Consider the following 23,491-nt stretch of genomic DNA (forward strand, 5'->3'; position numbering starts at 1 on the left):
TAATCCTACAGTTAATTTGAGTTAATGGTTTCAGTTTTCTCCCTATTTTTTTTCATATAGCACCAGACAACAATCTTTGTTATGTGTGTTTCCAAAGTCTTCTCTAAATGCATTACAAAATGGATATCTACAATATATCCCTGAAATATTCCTTGAAAATCATTCTATGATAAAAAAAATCTTCTCAAGTAGGATGGAAGTCACAGTCTTAAAATCATTTTCATTACATGTGTTTTAAAAAGCTCCTTATGATATGGAATGCTTCTTGAACTATGTGTCATCCTTGTGCAGGACCCACGCTAATCTCCGTATCATTCCAATTCCGTATATGTGCTGTGAAAGGGAACACTGCCTCGAGATGTTTTGATTTTATCAAATCCAATATCTATTATGACAAACCAGCTCTAATTTTTACCATCCATGTTCAGTGGATTTTAATATTTGTAACTTTTTTCACTTAACTCATCAAATTTTTGTTTTTTAAGAGTTAGTGTCCAAAAGGGCATGGAAATTTCTGAAACCCCTTTCCCTTGTTGAAAAGGGGAGTTGTTTTTTGAAAGAAGTTCTAAAGGAGCTCCATTTTGGAAGATCTTAAAGTCAGTTCTGACTTCGCTATCCAGAAGACTGGAGAAAATGAATCACCCTCACCCCTGTGCGTGTACCACTGCAGTGAAGTGGAGACGGTGAAGCTAACAGTAAGATTCCTAAAAGGCATGTGCTTTCACAAGCCTATTCTCATCTAAAATGTTGTTTTCCCTCAGAAATATATTTGTGTTTGAGAAAAAGCAATTACAGGGCAAAATTTTGAGGGAAAGCTGAAAACAGGTACCATGGAAAATATTATTATTGATTTTTATAAAATGTATTTGGCAGTGAATGTGTGCTGAGTTGTCCAATGTAAGCATCCAGGATTTTTTTTTTCCATTGGTAGTATAGTAGAGTCCTCTTTCAGTAAACATGTGCTTTTGGAAAACATAAAAGGTCAGTTTTGGCCAACTGCATCAGTCTTTACTCTGCCATCTGTAAAAAATTTAGACTTTGCCTTTTTGAATGACCCTTTAAAAATATACAAGACCTAATTCTATCCTTTACTCCCATAAAACTCCCATTGGACTCCAGTGGGAACATTTTAAAGTTAAGTTCTGAGGAATAAGGACATTTCATAATGCCTTCTTGTGAGAACTTCCTTGGGCAGAACTTGGCTGACGCATTCCTCCTGAGAGAGTTCTATGATCTTATTGGCTTTAGAGCTTCAAAATAGACTGTGCTATAAAGCATTTTTATGCTTTTGCAGACTATGCATCGATCTAGCGCTAAAATTCTCATGTGGTGAACATCAAAAAGTAGATGACTCTCGGCCCTGGGGAGCCACCCTCCTCTGTCCCTCCTACAGTGATCAGTAGTTGTGTTCATTCTCAGTGCCCGACTCCATGCTTCCCTAGTGCTCTGTTGTAAAACACAAGCCATTTAAAAAGAAAAAATGCTCAGTATGGGCCAGGCACTGCCCTAAAGCTTTACTGACATTATTTCACTTAATCCTGTGAGGTAGTAATTACAATTCCTGATTCACTATAGAGGAATTTAGGGTGGCTAAAATATACTGAAATCACAGCAGAGCTGTTCTGTAGACCATGCTCACTCTGTCACCAAAGTCATGGATCTCAACTGTTGCACACCTCACATTATATTGTACTGTTGTTGTCCTTTACATACCTTTTTTATAGTAAAGGGGAAGTCACTATATTTTTGTGGGAGTTTCTTGTTTGTTTACCTCTCTCTCTAATGAGACTGAGTAGCTTGAGATTATGTTCCTGTTTTCCTCATCTTTGTATGGCTAGCACAGGGTCCCTGAGAGTGCAGCAAATATACCTCAAATTTAAATATTACCCTTTCCTTGTGATTAGAAAAGTTCACCTCCTTGTTACACTGGACCAAAAAAATGTAAAACATAAATCATTCCTAAATCCCATTACCAAGAAATAACTGAATAAATGTTTGATAAATGACTGAATTCCAAAACATTTTAAAATCACTTATGGTCTTGTTCTGCTTTTAATACATTTATATAATAGTAGCACACCATGAATTGATTGATGTTAATTAAGCACGATTAATGCATGATAAAGTCTTTAGCCCTCATAAAGCTGAGGGGCGAAAAAGAGGGAAATTAACAAATGTCTCAATGATGAAACTGTTTTAATACCACAGTACAAATTTCCGGAAGGAGCATTTTATTTGGGAATATACATTCTTAAGTCCATTCATTTGGAAGTAGTAAACTAATCGGAAGTACTTATTTAAAATTTCTCTCTCTTAGGATCAGAAATACAATTCAGGATTACTGCAAAACTCTTTTTATCTGCATGCCAGTTAAATAGGACTTTATTAAAGTGCTATAGTTAAAAGCAGTTTATTGGTGAAAGTCTAGCCCCTAGTGGACAGGAGTCTCTGGTACACGCCCACACACACAGTTTGTAGTGCTTGTGAGGCTGTCTGCTAGACCTCAAGGGCTTCAGAATGAAACAGTCTTCAAGACTCTTGATGTTGATATGTTCTTCTAGTCTTTTTCATAACATTTGCCACCATTGTATGTCTGGCTTATGAGAGCACTCTAGTATTTTAATGAATACTAAGACTTTTCTACTACACTATTAAAAATTATTTTCAAGCAGCAATGTTCTTAGTTTCTTAGGAAGTAAAAGGAATTACAATTTCTTCCATTCACTTCTGTTCCCTTCCCTTCTGTTCCCTCCCTTTCTTTTTCCTGTTCCTTTTACCAGGAGTATCCAACATTTAGGCAACATTAACAGTTTTCTTTCAGGGTGGATTTAGGTTGCAGGAATAACTTTAATACACACACTTATACATTTCACAAAATTAACTATTTCTTTTAAAACTAAGGAGACCTCTTCAGTTACTTCTTTTTCTCTTTTATAAGTATGAGATGTAAAAAGATAGAGTGCAAAAATTAAACACTCAAATAATATGGAAATGACCGTACTTGTGCATAACACCTAATATATAGTATCTAAACAGAAAGTTTAGTGATTTTCTTAAGCTTGCCAAATCCTTCTCATTCTATGCACTGTTATTAAACACATTTATGATTCAGAGAAATTGTAATTAGATTCCTCTGATCACCCTGATGATCCTAGATGTTTGCTTTGTTTTAGAAACTTAACACAGAAAGACTAAATTCGCATTTCAGATATAGCCAATTCTGCTATATGCATTTCAGGGTTTATGGAATAAAGCAGTTAGGGGCACGATATTAAAAAACTTTGTCAGTAACACATAAAAAAAAAGATAGAAACCTAATGAAAATGGTAACACTGTTTTACACACATTACATGGTTAAGAAATGCATAAATCCTGCAATAAATATGGCACTTTACCTTTAAACAAAACTGAAGTTTGTTTCTGGGAGTCAGAAGGGCTGTAGCTTGTGAGTTATTTTATTGTAAAATAGAGGAATGAGGGTATTCTGAAATCAGGTGGCATGTACTAAACCCACATGCGGATGGGTGTGACTCATAACCCAGGCTGGTGAACTGAGGTAGCTGGCAGAGGTTTGAGGAGTGTGTGTGTTTTGTGTATTCCTGCATGGCTTGGGTCAATTGAGTGCAGTTTTCTGCATTCATCGAGTATTGCTCAGGGACGAAATGGTACATAAGCAAACATTACATTTGCATTGTCCTCAGATTGTCTCTACTATATCAACTGCATCAGAACAATTCCCATGTTCCAAACAATAGCAGAACTGTATCTTTGCAAAAACCTGAAAGAGATGAAAAATGACTCATTTGGAATAAGAACTACTTAATGTTTAAGAAGTGCTATAAACCATTGCATGTAAGCTGTTCTAGACTTTGTTAGCTCCTCTTTGTGGTACATGTTTTGGCTGCAACCTTTATCAGCATGATTAAATTTATTTATTTCATGTTGCCTTAAGTTATGCTGTGGGTTTGGTACAATGTAAGTGAAGCAGAAATTGTTCTTAGTTTCTCTTGAGTTCATGCTTCCTAAAACTTGCAGTAGAAAGCTATAGGGGAAAATAGATTGCAGACATTCTTTAAATTTTAGTTGTTATATGTGCTAATGGAACACATAGTTCAGATAATAAAGGAAATGTGAATTTGTCCTTTTGATCAGTTAAGATTAGCTTCACCAATGCTCAGATTTCAGAAGACTGAAAAATGAGTTTTAAGTATATTTCCAATAAAAGAAAAATGTCTCTTTTCAGTGCATGTGGTCAAAATAAGAATAGCATGAAGTCTTCTCCAAATTTATTCTCTCTTAAGTCTTCTGAATTCAACAAATTGATACCCATATAGCTTCTCAAGCTAAAACCAGGAGTCATTCTGGATCCCCATCTCTGTCTCTTCCCCACCCTCACATTCATTCCAAGCCCGCCAGCTCTGCCTCTGTGATACATCCAGAATCTGCCCATTCCCACTGCTACCACCATCTCTCACCGGAGGCAGTAGCCTTCCCGCAGCTCTGCCTTCTCTTTCTCCTCTATAATCACCTGCCCAGCTGCCAAGGTAGCTGCTTAGAATTATAAATCAGATGATCTTACCTCACCCTAACCTTGCCATGACTTACCTCATTTAGGATAAAAATCTAAACTTGACCAGGGGCCATAAAGCTACGAAATCTGGCTCTTGACTATATCACTAACCTCATTACCCATTCTTTGGTTCAAGCCATTTCAACCACATTGGCCTTCTTTCTGCTCCTTGACACGAACTCTTTCCCTTGCTGGAATGTGCTCAACCTAGTCTTTGCAGAACTTTGCAGATCTTCTACTAAGATCTCAGCTTCGATCCTACTTCTAGAGTATCACTCCTGCATGATGACCCTGCCACTTACACCCACCTATTAAATCATCCCTTTTTATTTTCTGCACAGCTCTATTACTAGCTGATATTATCTTGATCATTTTATTTGTTATATGTTTATTTTCTCTTTTCCTCTAGAATTAAGGCTTTTGTGGAAGCTTATCTCTCTCATTGTACACCATATCCTTGGTACATCTTCTAGTGCAAGGCACTTGAGTGCTTAAAATGCATTTGCAAAATGAGTGAACTAAATGTGAAAAAAACATAGGGGAAATATTTTTTTCTTCCTAGAAAATATACAGTGTTTTGTGTTTTATAATGCAAATGCTTTCAAACTTGAAAAAATAATATTGAGCCTATGTGCTTGTTTCAACCAGTTAATAAACATTCATGGTGGTAAGCATTTAGAAATGACTTCTTATATCCAAGACACTCTCCTAAGTCATATATTAATTCATTTTATTCTTACAACAACCCTTTGAGATAAAGATAAATCACCCCAAATTTTAAATATAGTTCCCTGGATGTGTATTTAGTAAGCGGTAGTGCTGGGATTTGAGCTTAGGCAGCCCTGTTAGAGTCAGTTGGCTTAACCTTTGTGTTGATGCCATAGGAAGGGCACCTAATCACACAGTCATGCTTTCTTACTATGTAAGCTACTGCTTAGCACTTAGTACAGCCTAGAACCTCTAGTTTTTGTTTTGTTTTGTTTTTTTAATTAAAAGGATAACAATAAAATATAAAAACCATTATATACAAAATATGACACATAAACCCAGTACCCATGTACAGAGCCAAAAAAAAAATGTATTTGGTGTACTCCTATAAGAATTTTAAATATGAAGCAGTATATTGATCAGCAACATATGGATTTTTAGGTAAATAGCCAGCCAATCAGGCTTACTCTGATCAGGCATTGACTACCTTTGCTTACTGGCTTATGGTTTTTCAGAAAGACTTCTGGAAAGTGGCTTGACATTTATTTTAGAGCCCATGATGCCAGCCTTAAATAGCCTAAGGGTGCAGAAACAAAAGAAAAGGGACTGTGACTTTCAGAAAGTCCACTGGAGAGGAAGTACTGGGTAGTAACACATCTGTGAATGATGTAGCACTGCCGAAACCTGTGAGGGAAACAGCAGGACCAAGACATGACTTGTGTCTGTTGGCCTGTTTGCTGCGACCTATTGGGTCTATTGAGTCAAAGCCTGTGCCAGGAATCACCAGATCACCAGATAAAGTTCTTGTCTTTCTTCTGTAACTTGTTATAAGACAACTGTGTGTCTGAATCTTCATATATATATATATATATATATACACACACACACACAATGATACTGTATTACATTCAACAGCTTATCTGTGTGGAAGCAAGACACAGGATCAGGTGTCCTCTTACAGAATATTCTAACTGTCATGGACTTGATGATGATATTTTGTGGTTCAGAAAAGGAATGAAAAATGGCTACAAGATTAATGAGGACAGAATTGCTAAAGGATACACACTAACACTAAGTTGGGAAAGCCTTGGAATGGAGAATTAGTGCTTACTGTCAAACACAATTTATATATAATAGCAATGGAAGAAATCCACTAACAACCTCTGGGGCATGCAGAATTATGGTACACATACCAGGTGTTTGGTATTGTTTTTTGAAATTTGAAATTACAAAGAGCCAATAAAATATGTTTTAATATTTTAAAATATTGTTTTGATTAGACCTGAGGAATAAAATATAGCATAAGAAATTAAATGTTGAAAATATTGCTGTTACTGTACACCAGATTTATATGGTCAAATGAATAAAAGACACACTCCATTGAATGAGGATGTGGAGCTAAACTACTCTGTATACAATGCAAGGGGGGATATTTAATTTTTTTTTCTGATGGGTTGGGGAGGTAAGATTTTGTGAGTCCTAAAATATGGAGGAGAGGGAGCTATACAGAGAGGTAGCAGCCTTGGCAGAAGATCAAGTCTGAAAAAAGAAAAGGTGGTCAGTAAAAAAAAGTTAACTTTGGCACGTCGTGGTCAGGGAACTACTAAGAATAGTAATTCTCAAATTCAATTATAAATTATTTTCTACACTTCTCTGTGATCCCTACCTATTCCACCCAAAATTTTAATGAAATTTACCCACCATGCTCTGCTGTGAGGAGTGAAAGAGGAGAGCCCGAGTGGCATGGAAAGGAGACAGCAGCTGCAGAGAGTGAGAAGGTAAAGTAGGGACACTGCCCAGGTGAGAGTGGTGAGATTCCATCGACCTAGGAGAAGATGTGGAATATTTGGGGAGAGTTCTGGACTCCCCTAGGGCATGAGATAGGGACTTCTTACTTTTAATATAATTATGAAAGTAACAAGTGCTCTAAAGACTAAAAGACTTGAGAGTATCCAGGCCATAGACACTTTGGATTATACATGTAAATACTTGAACTATGGAATTTGGGGAAGACTTAAGTAAAAGCATTAGACAGCCACTCAAGAAGTGAGTATGGGGAAATTGTAAGATGTAAGAGAATGCATCTTCTCTGTATCCATTCACCCTGCCTACGGCAATGGTCATTTGGGGATCTGCTCCTTCGCTTACCTGGTGCATGTGGTTTGGTAGTACATCCCCAATTTCTTCAAGGGTGAAGGATATTATTTAGACCTGACCCAGTCAATAATTTCAGTTCCCTTGTCACAGCAATTACTTAGACATATAAGCACTGACCCAAACTGGCACCAATGAGATGGAAGAAGTTTTCTGACACTTCTAGGAAGTCTACATTTGAACTTTTCCTCTTTTGCACTGGCTTTATGTTCAGGAGGTACTTGGCTGCAAAATAGTAGCAACAGCTCCCTGCTGCCATGTGGCTCCTAAGGAAACCTCAAGAAGCGCGACAGCAATGTGACAGCTGATGGGAGCATAGGGAGAGGAGACCTTGAGTGAGGGAAGGAAGAAAAGGGTGGAGAAACTCAGATAATTTATATACCAGGTGCTGTGTTGAGGCTACATATAGTATTCCTTTTACTCCTCAAAGTAATTATTATTTCAGTTTGGCAGATAAGATACTTAAGTCTTAGAAAGGCTGAGTAAATTGTGTAGGAAGAAGCAAGACTTGAATGCTCTACTGTTCTGTCCCACCCCAGGCTCTGGTTTTAACTGCCTCTGAAATTCTAGAGATAAAAAAGAAAGAATTTGGGTCTGGTGGGTTACAGGGATTTCACTTATGGGCTCAAAGTTTGGATAATTATATTCCTTGATTCTATGGACTTCCTATACTGCGCCCCCTCCCCCATACTTGCTTTTCCTTACAGGTATACTATAGGAAACATGAATTACACCTATTTAAACTTTAGTTATTGATACAGAAGTCTTATATTTCTCTTATCAATTTAGGAGGTGGAGTTTGCTCAGTGGTGAGGGTTTTAAAATCCTAAGACATATAATTCAGTTACTCTTCTTTATTTTCACTGGCTCTTAATCCACTTGAATGTAACTTACTCTCATCTCTGACAGAGGAGATATAAACATCTGAGTTATTGAAATTCAGAGTTATTAGTGTATGAGTTAATGAGGTTTATCTGTGGTAGAAGAACCATTTTATATCTGGAATAATGGTGCAAGTATTAACATTGTGAGGATATGCATACTTGCATCAGAACATTTAGGCATTGTTTTTCTAAATGGGCAAAAGGAACTTCTGCATATGGTAAGAACAATGGAGACAATAGAAGACAGAGACCACTGGTTAGCATTGTGAAATGTGCAGATTTGTATTTCTATGTTTAAAAATAGGCATAAAAATAGTCATAGACATAGATGTGGATTCTAATGCCTGTGTAACTACTGACATCTAGTTACAGAAAAGAAAATGGAGATGCCATCTTCAGCATATGGGACTAATGTCAGGAAAGTTTTTTTTTCTTAAAGGGCAGTTATGGACGTGAGAGTTCATTCCTCTCCACCTATCAATGCCAAGATATAAGGGGAACTTATATAAGACATTTCTTCCATTGCTCCATTTTCTAGGTGTTTTTTGGATTTCTTTAATCCAGAAACCATCCTAGTGCTCATTATCAATTCTGAATCAACATTAGTTGGATTGAATGGCATGTTAATGATTAATTGAAAGGAACTGTTAAAACTCAGTTCTTCTCAGAAGAGAGAGTACTTCCCTGAGAGCAGCCTTTCCTGAGGGGGCAGGAGGAAGCCAAAGTCAATGTAGTTCTCTTGGGAAAACTGAATCTAAAGGAATATCTACAAAACAGATTGTATGTGCTTCCATGAGGAGAGCTGAACAAAGAATCACTTGAGCCCCAAGTGAGATTGTTGGTTCACAATACTGAAATTTGAAATTGGAGATGGTTTTGTATATATGGAAGAGGGCCTGGACCTGTTATTCTCATTAACTGGAATAAGAGATAGCCAGGGAAATTCTCTGTTAAAAACAACCCAGAAACTAGTCTAGTGACTCCTACATATTGGTTAAACAAGAAAATGCTCATATCAAAATAAGTAGGAAAGGTTGAGACACACTTTCTCCATTAACTCCACCTGGAGCAAAAATGCCATACAATCAGGAGGGAACTCCAAACTACCAGCTTCTCCCTGAGGAGTGAAAGGTTTGGACTCCACATCTAGTACCCCACTTTTAAGACTTCCACCTGAAGGGTGGGCCTCCCAAACACTTAGCTCTGACAGCAAACAAGGTTTGCATCCATGACACTCACAAGACTATCACAAGCAAAGCAATAGTTCCTAACAGACGTTAGAGGATTCTCCATGGCTATTCCCCCAGGGTTCAATGCAGAGGGAATAGGCAAAAATGTCCACCTCCCAGTCTTTCCCCACAAAGGATGTATTTACATATATTAAAAGCTACTGCCTGAGGGTCAGGCTTCTAATTTAGCACACATACACTGGCTGATTGTCTTCCTCCATGGAAGCTGGGGAAGCCAGTAGATGCCTCCTCTACCTTCTCCCTCTAACCCATTCTAAATCACCACTGTCTCCCTGGTTGCAGCTTGTATACATATCTGCACCCCAGCTTTAGTGGTTGCTGCCCAGATCACCTGGCTCTGCTATCTAACTGGGCTTGCATGCACAGGCCCCATAGGACTGTATCAAACAAAGAAACAGGTCTCAACCAGCTATTCTGCTTCCACCCCCAAGTCAGTGCAGAGTGAGCAGGCAAAGAATGCCCATTTCCCAGTGTCCACTGACAAAGATCTATTTGCATATTTAAAAGCTGCATTCTAATTTAGCATCTATCTAGTTGCTGACTGAGATCCTCCCCAGAAATCAGGGAAGACTGTGGACACTTCCCCTGTCTTCTCCCTCTAGCCTGCACCAAGTTAGCAATATCTCTCTGGAAGAAGCTTGTAGACATGTCAGGCGCACCAGCTTTTGTGGTGGCTGACCAAGGGACAGGCCCCTAGATCACATGGCACTGAGATCCAACAGAGCTTGCATTCAAAAGTTCCACAGGACTATAGTTAACAAGAAGGTCTTAATGGCTACAGGAGCACACTCACCCACCACAACATGCATGCACACACACACACACACACACACACACACACACACACACACAGAGCTATACACCCAGGCCAAGCACATAAGAGCAGGCAAAAATGCCCATCTCCAAATTTCTTGCTGGAAGGGGCCCATATACATACACACCCAAATTCCGTATTTTTGGCCTCCAAAATCCAATGAAGACAAATGTGCTGCTGTGTAAGGGTCCAGCTTCCAATTGACCTGCATCTAGTGATTAGTGATGAATTCTATTCCAAATATAATTGCATCCAGTATTCAATGGTCAGGATTCATCTACCAGGATCCATTTGTGAGCTAAGAGGTATTTTTCAAAAGGAAAATATTTATGTGATAAAAAGGGCATAGCTTTGCTCTAATAAAAGGAATGTCAATTTTTTTTGTAAACAGACAAATAATAAATATGTTAGGCTTTGTGGGCTATGTGGTCTCTGTCACAACTCAGCTGTGCTGCTGTAGCCCCAAACAGTTGTGTATATAGGTGAGTAAGTGAGGTTAGATGAGTTCCCATAAAATTTCATTTAAAAATTGGGCAGTGGGGTGAATTTGGTCTGTAGGCTGTAGTTTGCCTACCCCTGCTTTAGAGACATAAGGTCCTCAGTGATTTTCCTGTCAGGGATTACATAGTATGCATGTAGCATCCACACTGCCCACCAACACTTCAAGCAGTATTGTCGCATCTGGTGGGTCAAATGGCAGAGCTGCTTTCACTACAGACTGGACCAGACAGGTTACTTTCTCTTATTTTGGGCCTCACCTCAAACTGGCAGCCTTTGAGATCACCTGGTAAACAGTCAGAGCAGCATACCCAAATTTGGTATTTTTGGCCTCCAAAATCCAATGAAGACAAATGTGCTTCACCTCATTAGTCAGTGTTCAAATGCAGTGACTTCTGTTTCATTTTTTTGGAGTGTTCCAACATGCTCCAAACTCTTGGATTCCAAGAAATGTTAGTGAGATGGCAGGCCACATGATCTACTACCATCTAGTCCTCAAAGGTCTTACCAACATCTTAGGAAAGTGTTACCCAGTACTCTTAAGGCTCTGTAGGATGATATTATTAATGTAGCAGACCTGTATATTATCTGACGGGATTATGAGAATATAGTATTTCTACCTTGAATTGTGACAAAGAAAGAGTTGATGTAATTCTGGGGCAAGTCGATTAAGTGTACTACTGTATTTCCCAAGAGAAGGCAGGTTGCCTCTGGCTTTGTCTGCTTATTTGGATGAGGAGAGTAGGCTCTTTGCCATCAAAACCATCATATGTGAAACAATTAATGGGACCATATCTGGAACAGTTTACTTGAATCCTAAATCCTATCTAATCTCTACTTGTCAAACTGGAGAATTAAATGGGTGTGTAATAAAAATGACCTATCTTGTATCATTTGTCTGATGATGGTGCTATTCTTAGTGATTCCTCTAGGGATACAGTATTTTTTGTGATTTACCATTTTGGTAGACAGAAGGTGCTCTAGAGGCTTCTACTAAACTCTTAATGTCATATATTTCTGTCATGGGTTGTATTACTTTATCCATGATTCAAGGTTCCACTCTGGGGACTACTATTGTTGGGGCATAAATGCTCCGACTAGACACGTAAGATCTGGAGAAATAATCATAGTATGGGTTTGGGACCTCATCATGTGCATTCTGATTCTGAAATGGGACCATTTCATAACTGATCCCCCATGAGCTTCCCTCTTATCGATAGATTTGTTTGTGTTCTGTATGTCCAGGAATTATTGTTGACTCATGCTAGTGCTCAATAATCCCTAAATGTTTAGATATTTACCTTTTATAAGTATATTTATTCTTGTAAATAGCTATAAGTCCTCTTCCAGAAAGTAAGGAGTTACTTTATGAAGACTCCTTGGCTTGTGCTTTTTTTTAAGGCTCTCTGGGCTTATGAACTAACTCAAGTATGGGAATTGAGATAGAACTTATGTGTGCTTTTGTATTGTGGTAGCTCCAGTTGCATGTCTGTCCCAGAACTGATGTTTATTTAGTTGTACACAACCAGGAGGTCATTAATAGGTTGCCCATCTCTTTTAGGACTTGTCACTCCATAGTCAATTGCCTACTGGTTCAGATACTGGAGTTTAAGACCATTCTGATTACTCTACTGTCCTTGTTAATTGCATACATGATAGATAGCAGTCGTGTCCATTTTTTTCCAGGCAGTTAAGTACTATTACTTGGTCTCTGCTGAACTGGAATTCTGGTATACCACTAAAACCATGGGACCATTCTCTACTGCATCTTCTTTTACTGACCCCCAGAGTACACCTATTAAGGATGCCATAGAGATATTCGTACTTCCTTAAATAAAGGCTTTTGCAAACCCCTGATGACCCCTTGGGGAATTTGACTAAGGGGTGCATAAGAGGAGCATACATGATAAATAAACTCCAAAATGTGTGTTTAAATTGCTTTCTTTACATTATATGAGAAAATTTCTGCCATTTCCTCTTCATTTATTTGGCCACCATTGAGTCCATATTTAGGTCGCCAAACAAACAATTAACCACTATTAGCTTACTTCAGCTATCCAACTGAAATCAGAATATTCTATATTGATAGTTTATACATCTATTTACATAGATACAAATGTATATTGACATTCATATATAATATATTGATAATTTCAGCCCAGTTTAAAATTATATTATTTTATGCTTAGTTTCCCCAAACTCCAATTATTGATATAAATTAGCAGAATCTTGCAAGTATTTTATTATTTTTTTCTCCCATCTTTGACTTTGTATTTGACCACAGGGCATGCTAGGATCTGACTCTAGTTAAATATCTGGAGATATTAAGTAATAGTGGAAGTAGGTATGAACAGAATTGCCCTTGCAAAACAACTCTCCCAGACAAAAGTCAATATTTGGTCTTCAAGTAAGGCAGAAAGAGCCTCTATAGACAAGGGACAACAAGCTGCTTTATCTGGCAAAGAAGGCATTGTAAGGTTGAGCATGTAAGGCCACTGAATCTTCTGAACCTTCCAGTATTTCACCATTTAAATTTTTGGTATCCTATTTTTTCTTGATTAGTGTCCTCACTTTCATATAAGAGATTGATATAGGCTTTGAATTGTAATGATCTCATTAATTTAGCAATCTATTTGACCAATTGTATGTTTGACTTTCATCCATTTCAACTTACAGCTACAGCAGATAAAGATTCTTCTAACAGAGAGTTCCTTGTTTTAGTCTGTGCCTTAAACTGATAATTTAAAACTTTGAGATTATCACTTTCAGATGCTATGCTTTCCATTACTGTTAGCAACCACCCTATTCCACAGTCCTCGGATTCTCTAGACTATTTATGCTGTTCCATGGCAGTGAGTCTTGGTTCCTCCAAAGGTTTGCACAGATGATAATTCAATAACATTTTAACCATTTCATGCCATCTGCTATCAAATATCATCTCTTAATAATAGTTATATTTCACTATCTTCTGTCCCAGTTTCACTAGATAACCAATCCTAGATTTCCATCTACCAAGCATATATTGTCCTTCCCAACCCAAATAGTATCTGAGTGTTTGTACTTGTGACTATGTCTGCAAACAGTTTCTGTATTAATGTTCCTCTGTGCAAGACAGCAATGGATTCTGGCTGATATATGCTAAAATGGAATTTATTAAAAAGGTGTTAGATGCCTCACCCAAACACTAGGAGAGCAGGAGAATTAGCTTCAGAGACATCATATTCAGGAAAAACAGGATCACACAGCAGATGTGGTCCACTTAGAACACTTCTTCTACAGGATGCTAGTCACTACTATTCTCATCACTACCATACTTCTGGGAATTTGGTCATCTTGTAATAATCTCACAGATACAGAGTTTGGGAAATTGAGTTTTACACATTATTCATTTTCAAAATTAAGTTTGATGTACACTTACAAAAAGGAAGATCTCCAAAGCTATTTGGAGGATTCAGATATAAGGCATCCTCCCCAAATTATATATATATATATCTCTATCTATATATCTCTGTTTATAAAATACATTATATATATATATATATATATATATATATAAAACCAGTAATTGTTTTTCTGAAATTACATATGAGAAGAACATGTCAGTAGACAGGTTTAAATTTAGGATGTGTGTGGGAGGGAGGAACAGAAATAAAGCCACCCCTTACCCTCACTTCTTGCCTTGCTGAAAGAGAAGCTCAACTCCATTTACAGTATTTCTCCTCTAGGCAAAACTAGTTTTCCTGTCTGTCTTTTTCCATTAACATCTCTTGAATTTATCCATCGGCTCTATGTCATTAAGGGATTATTGTTTGTTAGGCAAATGCTTCATACTTAGAGAGCATTTATTGTATTAAATCTTAGAGTAAAATCATTCAAATTGTTTGGTAAGGAGTAGGGGAGAGGTGTGACTGGCTTAGCTGTTCTTAATACAGCCCTACGGAAGAAGCTGCTCTGCATTTACAAAAACTTATATTCTCTTCATTTTGGATGTATAACGACATAGAACTTTCTAGGTTCCCTTCCAGTTAGATGTGACCATGTAACTAAGTTCTGGCCAATGAAATGTGGATGAAAGGAACATGCATCATTTTAACCCACTGTGCACAGTCCTCCATGTTCTTTTCCCTTCTGGCTGTCTGAAATGGAGACATTGTCTAAGGTGTGGAAATGGTCGTGCTGTAGTACAGAAAGAGAGAATGACCTCCCTATCAGCTAGAACTTCCCTAATTTTAGTGCAGTTGCATAGGTCTTATGATGCCTTCTATTTATATATTCTATTGATGCTGCCCTACTTTAACTTTTAGTTGCTTTTCAAGTACTACCCTCCTTGATTCTATAATCCTCACAACTTCTCCCAATAGCATATTTTTAAAAAACTTGTTTGATTACTGATCTCTTGTTTTTATTATGATTATTTTTTTGTTTGTCCCCTCCAAACTGAGGATTTTTCAGCTATCTTCCTGATCCTCAAATTCCAGCATCCATTTGAACATAACCTCAACTTCTTGACTCTCCAAGTTTCCAATATCATAAATAGAAATCCAGTCTGGGAAACTTTGTGTCTAGCATAAAATACTATAATAAAAATGAATGCTATCATAGTATTACAGGCATGGATCCAAGAAAAAATATTTTACTTATTTATCACTTCTCATTATGACCAATGTGGCTTTGGGTTTTAAATCTCTCAATGAGATTATATTATAATTGTTTTCTTAGAATCTATATTTTATTAAAACTTAAAATTTCTATTTAATAAAGGTCAATCCAAATGCTTTTATATGAAATATATGATTTAAAAGGTAAAAGATGGAGTTATCATTCTATTTTCATATGTTTATTTACTTCAGGTGCTATAAAGCTGAGTAGTTTTAGAATCAATTTCTTAATAGTTGATGAAATGGTAGTTTTGTCTTGTTTTTTGTTTTTACTTTTTTTAGTTTCTTTTGCATTGGAAGAATCTGAATATTGAATTTGGATATATTTAAAATATTAATATTTTTCTAGGAATGAATAGAAATACTCAACGCTTCTATTTCTCTCTGTCTTCTTTTTGATGATCACATGGTAAACATCAGCCTCTTCTTGAAGTTGGGAGAAAGCCCCCATAAAATAAAACATTCAACAATTTCATAAATGTATGCCTTATGTAAAGGCTGTTTTTCTTTTTAATATATCTCTTTTCAGAGAATATATGTCATTGGAAGTCTTATTCCCCTTATCCTTACCACCCACTACTTTCTGCTGATGACTGTATAACCTGGAGAGGAGAGTGCATAAAGGCTAACACAGTTGGGTACTGGTGAACTCCTACTATTTAAACATCCACTATAGACTAAGAGACAAGTGCTGTTCATTTCTCAATGCAGAGAGGATTCAAGTAAGTAGTCTTGGATACAAAGCATAAATATAATAGATTTTTTGCTAAATAGAATGTTAATATTTAGCAACAAACAGATCCTTCAGATTTCTTTATCATTTTCACTTATTGGAAAGGGTGAAGTAGTGTTAAAGAATACTGGAGTTTACTGTAGCACCTTACTACGCTGATGGACAGTGACTGTAATGGGGTATGTGGTGGGGACTTGATAATGGGGGGAATCTAGTAACCCCAGTGTTGCTCATGTAATTGTATATTAATGAAACCAAAAAAAAAAAAAAGAATATCTGGAGTTTATTACTGGAAGAATATCTTTTAAAATAGAAAAGATATAATAGCAACCTCATAATACATGAAGCTTTCCACTATCAAGTTAATTAAATGCATGAAATCACCTTTGTTTATTCAATATTGCTTGTGATTTTATGTATGTCAATGAGGAACTTTTAAATTCCATATCCCATGTCACATCATGCATTTTCTTGTGTGCATTTAATGCACTAAATTGATACATAAGGTGGAAATATAAAACTATGCACCAGTGAGGTTAAGGACATGTTTTCCTGGAATTATTGAAAACCTCTATGCACTTAGTACTGTGTAATTCTCAAAATGGGTACTCCACAATGCACTTGGGGTGGAGTGGAAACATGGAAAAAGTATGGTTTGCATGAATATTTAACTTCATCTTTTAGCATTCCTAACTTTAAATTTTCTACATTAAAAAAATAAGACTATTTAAAACTACATAAATTGGGGTTAATTGATAAGGTTGTATTAGGGGTTCAGATACTATGTTCCATCAATTTATATATTTTACTAAAGCTAAGAACATCATACAGCATATAAAACACACACATTGTAGCCTGAGGAAGTATGATAAATCATCCTGTGCTGTCCTTTATTTTGCAGAGAATTTGTGGTATGGATTTTGTCTAAAAAGTTTGTGAGCTATGAGGAAATTCATCTGTATTTATAAATTAGATCCATTTGGGAAGGAAAGTAATGCCATATTTGGTTTTGCTGATATGGTCTCTAGTTTTTAAGTAGAAGCTGCCTCAAATCTAAAAAATAAATGGCCTTTGTTTAACAAAACTCCCTGTTTGTTTGAGTCTATTTACATTTAGCAAAGGCCAGCCTTTATAGATGCAGTTTAGATAATTGAGAAATAGAAGAAAAGTTTGGACTTTTCCCTGAAATAATGAAGAAAATAAAACTACAGTTACTTGTAAAAATTGATTCAGTTGACTCCCATATTAAATTAATCTAGTTTCAACACTAGTAAACAAGGGCAATTATTGGTCATTATTTGAAATGAGGAAAAGTTAGGGGAAGATTAGGATAGCACCAAAGACATTTTTTTGTGTGGATACCTGTGAAAGGCCATTTCTCAGCACCCTAGATTTTTCTTCATTAAATTCTTCCTGAATGACATGCTTTACGTGGAAGGTAGATGATTCATACTAATTTGTGGATTTCCAAGAAAATATTTAATTTTTTTCTATGGGTTCTCATGTACCATTTTCCTTTATGGAATATTGTTTTATGCTAGAAAATGTACTCATTGGAAGAACTTTCTTGTAGGTAATCTTACCCATGTGAGAGATTTCTAAAAATCTTAATGCATTTCATTGTGTTCTTTGTTTTTGAATATTCATCCCATACAGAAAATCAGGGCATTTATATTGTGGATGGAAGTCATGAAAAGACAACTGTTTTATATTTCTATTTAAAAGTTAAGTAACAAAAAGGACAATGCAATTTCTCAGAAAATAATATTGAAGTTACCTAACTTATTTTAGAAGGCATAACATGGGCCATTAATTGCAGTCAGGACTAAGAGCAGAGAAATCTTGAGTACAGTGAGTTTTGGTATTTGTATAGTCAAAATCACTTAATTTTGTATTTTAGAGAAAATAACAGACTGTTTCCAGAAATATGTGGTGGTTGTCAATGTGGGTTGAGGTGAAAATGATTATCATATTGTAATATGTGTGAATTTGCTCTGACTCTTGAAATGAGCAAATATTATATTCCTTTGCCATATATTTGGACAACTATCTCCCCCCTCAAATCTTGGATCTCTCACTCTCTTTGAGTTTGACTCCTTCATTTATGAGCCTATATTTTGGGAAACCAGTTCCCTTAGGACCAGGAAAACTTAAGAATACAAGAAATGAAAATTTGGCTATTCCTCCAGGATGGAGGGTAAGGGGAAAGTTGTTTTCTGTTTGAGTTACAATAAAGATACCAAGACAACAATGAACATTCCAATAGATTTTTTTCTACAATATATTTAGAAGAGAGTCAGTTGCAAGTATATTAACAATGTTAAACCAGGTTAAGAATATAAGGCAATAATGATTATTTCCAAACTTTCCAAAGCATTACTAAGTGAAAACCAAATAATTAGTAGTTCATTTGTTTTTGTGGAGTTTGGTTACATTACAATATTTTGCTTAATTTGTTAAATTAATAAGCATGATTTAACATTACACTGAATTCCTTAGATAGGAATTAAAACTAAAGGCAACATTTGGAAACTATGGATTGAAATATACTTACAGATTTGAAAATCCCTCAAAGTTTAAGTGTGATTTCTTAAAGAAATAAAGATGGCAAAAATACTTAATATATTTGATTTACTACTTAATATCCCCAAATGAGATGATATCAATTGAGATTATCTTCCTTTACTTCTCAAAAACCAAATTAACCTGGCTGGGAGAACAGGAGTGCCAACGATGCTGCAGTCAGATGCTATTTGGATTAACAGTATAAAGAGTTACCATTTTTGCTGGATTCAAGTTGAAATTCCTAAGAGCAATACCATGCTCACATGGGCCCCCGTTAAGGTGAAAAGGCAGTTAGAGCTGGTGAGTGTAGGCTGTAAAAAATGTTTTAAAATCAAATATATTTTCAGTATGCATGCAAGATTATGTTTATATTCAAGTTTCAGGGATCTCTTAAGAGCAGCTTTCAATTGTATAATGCCTACCATATAAAGCATGTGCTTCTGAATGCTACTCATGTAATGTTTAAAGGGTTATCCATCAGCTTTTATATTTATGACACGTGTAAATCAAGGCAGAGGGACCTGTGGAATGATACCATATCTGCCACTTTCACCCATGGGGGAGGGCCTTTTAGCAGGCTTTTCCTCTTTACATGGATTATAAATTTGGCCCCTTCTTTTCTCTTTCTTTTTTTTTTTCATCCTGTTTGCACTGATACTTGTTTTGGTTGCTTTAAAGTGACTAATGGATTTAGAGACACTTTGTTTTTCACTGTTGATATTTGTTACTGTTTCACCTGAATTAGAAACCAATCTCCAAGCCTATTTGATATAATTATTGAGAGGTCTCTGTGCTCTGTTTAGCTAATAGCCACTTTAAGCCAAAAAGTATTTTTCATGTGCCTAAGGCTATAAAAAGTTCTGCAGATCATTCGTGACAAATCAAGATAGGAGAACTGTATCTGGAACTTAAATTTTTCTCATTACATTGTGACACATGGGTAATCCAGGATCATCTTCCTGTGTTAGGGTTAGCTGATCGTCCACCTTAATTACATAAACAATCTTAATTCCCACAAGCCATGTTAAATCATATATTCACAGGTTGTGAAGTTTAGGACATGGGTGTCTTTGGGGAACCATTATTCTGCTTACCACACCTACTGATGCTAGTGTTCAAGTGGACTGAATGATACCTTGAACACCTTCATTGTTCAGACAACAGACACAAGAAGACCCAGTGACTCAAAGACTGAATAGCTCTCCAGTGATATACCTGGAGCACATTCACTTTGTTTTAGATGTATATTGTGTATGCATCTGTTAAATCTTATGACATAGTTTATTTCTCTCACTAGACTAGTGTTTTTCATCCTTGGCACTATTGACATTTTGGGCCAGATAATTGTGGTGGAGCACTGTCCTATGTGTTGCAGGGTATTTATCAGCATGCCCGTCCTCTACTCAGTAGATGTCCATTGTACTCCCAGACCCTCTTAACTTGTGACAAAATGTCATTAGACATTGCCAAATGTCCCCTAGAGGGCCAAATCGCCTTTTGTTGAAAACCACTGCTCTAGCCTATGTACTTCTTCGGATTAGAGGCTATGTCTTTGTTATCTTTACCAGAATCCCTAATACCATGTCTTGCCTGTAGTAGGTATCTAGTAAATTTTAGCTGAATGAATGAACAAGTGACTGGAAATCTAAAATTAATCATTACCATTACAAAAATAGTAATTTATTCTTTTTTATTCTTAATTCTACATTGGATGTTTAAAATATAGTTGAAGTTTCACAAAGTATTGCACGTATATGCTATTGAGTTCAAGTAAACACTTTAAACTTGACAAAACTCATGATCACAATGACTAACAGCTAGTGAACACTTACTACATGCCTGATACTCTCTAGTAGCTGCACATTTAATCCATCTGACCATTACTTCCTTTAGACACAAAGGGCCCAGGCCTTCCAGTCCTGTGTTTAGAGAGCCCTACATATTACAAATACAAAAAACAAAACAAACAGGCCATACGTTTGTTAGGTTCTCTGGCACCTTCAGCATTAGATTGGACAGTGAGCTCATTGAGGACAGGCACTCAGCATGGATTCGATAGGGCCCTTAGCCTTAATCATCTGCCCTCATGACCCCAGAGTGATGCTCTTCCACATCTCCTGTCCTGTGTCTCTGAAATGAAGGGTGGTGCTTCCAAATGCTTTTTAAGTGTGTTGACTGTGCTGCTGACCTACGAGATGAACTCTGCTTTGTAGTAAGGTGAAGATTTGAGGTGTGGGCAGATTCAGGTAAAAGAAGAAACCAACTGATCAATTAGGGAAATTCTTTCTCTAATAGCATGAATACAACGATTCTTGAATAACAAGCATGGTTTCCCAGAAGTTATTGAAATTCATTTTCTCCCTCTCTTTGTGTTCTGATTATAGTTCCAGCAGTGCTCATCCATTAGCACAGACACTGTAGCAGTGCACATGGAAACATTTTGCCATAAAGCCATCTATATTACTGTTAAGTTTGTGTATATATGTTTTTACATGTAGCATATGTTGTGAAATATGATATTTATATTAGCAATTAGACTGAGCCCTAGAATTTGAATATTTAATAAAATATTTAATAGGATTTAATATTTTTAAAACAAAAATGCTTATCTATTAAATAATTTTGATTTATTAATTTGATACTGAAAAATATTTGGTTTTTATATTATTTTAAGTTATATAATTTGATTAAGTATATTTAAACTTTATATGTATTTTGAATTATATGTAATTCTAAAGAGTCTTTAGATCATTATGGTCAATAGAGAGTAAATAATGTAAAAATGATTTTTTAACAGCATAATCATTTGCTGAAATGAAGGCAAAAAAAGTGTTATGGAATAAATGGCTCATAATTTGTATTATGTAAGTTTTTATTTTATTGCTCATATCATAACTGCTGGCCAACAGAAGTCCTGGTCTTTGATATTTGCCAACTTTTGGTCCTATAAAAATCATAGCTTTACACATACTGTTTTTGATTTTGTCTTTATGAAGGTATATTTGTCAAGGTAGGAGGATAGAACATATTTTATTTAACAGTTTGTTGGCTTGATTTATAACTTTTAAATATTTAGACATATGGCATGTGGGCTTTTATTTGTATTCTTGTCCCGGGCGGGCCTACCTACAATAGCTTTATGAGGTAGATATTATCATTCTCATCTTTTAGACAAGGGACTAAAGCTCAGAGGAATTAAATAAATTGCTTGAGGGGCTTCCCACCCGGGTCTTTGTGCCTCCCAAGTCTCACAAAGCTACAACATCAGTCAATTACTGAAGATTATATCTCCTGCTTATAGTCTTTATGGGGAAAACACAGAACTGGAGAGCACATTAGACAGTAGGGATATTGCTTCTGTCAGCTGCTTTCTCTCTCCAGAAGCTTCAAGCTGCCCAGATAGATGTTGCATCTCAGAAATGTGTGTGTGTATATGTAGGTATGTGTGCGTTAGAGGTTGAGGGTGGAATTAGAGACTGAGCCTCTGTTAGCTGTATAAATAGATGGTCTTTCCTAGTCCTTTTATTTGAGGACCAAAGTGCATTCAATTATTTTAAATACAAATGAATGAATTAATGTCCCATATTCCTATGTGGAATAGATTGATATCTAGTAACAGACGGATTAGACATTGTACAGAAAAAGCTGTCCTCTTCTTGTTCATTGAGCAAAGAATTTGTTTACACTCTTTTTGCTACTTTGCCTCCTCCAGAGTTTAAGATTACAGGTTATAGGTTAATGTAGTAATTAAGGTGATTGATTTTAGAGACAAACTGCTTAAGTTAAAATCTTGGCCCTATCATTCATTACAGATGTGACTGTAAGCAAGTTACTAACCTTTCAGAGCCTCAGTTTTCTCACCTATTAAATGGGAATAATAACAGTTCTTGCCTCATATGGTTGTAGGGTCAAATGATTTCATACATATAAATAACTAAGAATGATGCCTAATAAGTATTATGCATGCAAATTAGATCCTAGAGAATACTGATTCCAGGCTTTTAATAGTCAATTATTGAGATTCTAAATGATTAGTATATCATTATTTACTAAACATTTAAGGAAATTACAAAAGTGAAGTAAATTATTTAAAAATGATCTGTGAGGTCAATCTTACTTAAAAATGTTTAAATTAAATAATAATTTTACTTCTTTGTATAAGAACTGAATCAATTCATTAATATTTTTAAATGATATGCTTTTGTAGTCTCCCGTGAACACATTAAAACCAAATGTACTGATCTAGGTACATGTGAATTGACTGCTTTTATCCAAAGACACATCACCTTTGGGTGGTTTTTCTGGTCAATTCTGTTGAATATCAGAAGTAGAGAAACTTTGAAAGATCTAATCATATGAAATAGGTATGATAAATAGGGCAGATACTGAATGACTTGTACATATCTATGTTTCTATGTTTTTAATAATGAGGAGAGGACATATATGTTTGATTTTTAGATGTTTGCAGAGAAGTAAATACATATTTAATGTGCATCAATTAAGGCAGAATGCATTTTGAATCATTTAATTCCTAAATGTCATTTATATGACCTGTTGTGGTTGAAGGCATTATTCTGGGAAAATATCTATTATGATTAAAATAAGTCACTGCAAATTATGATTCACTACAGGGAAACTTTCAGTTTATATATACCTT

At 36.0% G+C, this 23,491-nt stretch overlaps 1 non-coding gene across 1 annotated transcript; it reads right to left on the minus strand.

Moving 5' to 3' along the window:
- Positions 1-247: 247 nt before the first annotated feature.
- On the minus strand, positions 248-349 carry LOC118920104 (U6 spliceosomal RNA). Its single transcript, XR_005027764.1, has one exon. It is a non-coding gene; the product is annotated as a U6 spliceosomal RNA (small nuclear RNA).
- Positions 350-23,491: the final 23,142 nt, after the last annotated feature.

The sequence above is a fragment of the Manis pentadactyla genome, chromosome 6 (assembly GCF_030020395.1).
Source record: "Manis pentadactyla isolate mManPen7 chromosome 6, mManPen7.hap1, whole genome shotgun sequence".
In the NCBI taxonomy this organism is placed as follows: domain Eukaryota; kingdom Metazoa; phylum Chordata; class Mammalia; order Pholidota; family Manidae; genus Manis; species Manis pentadactyla.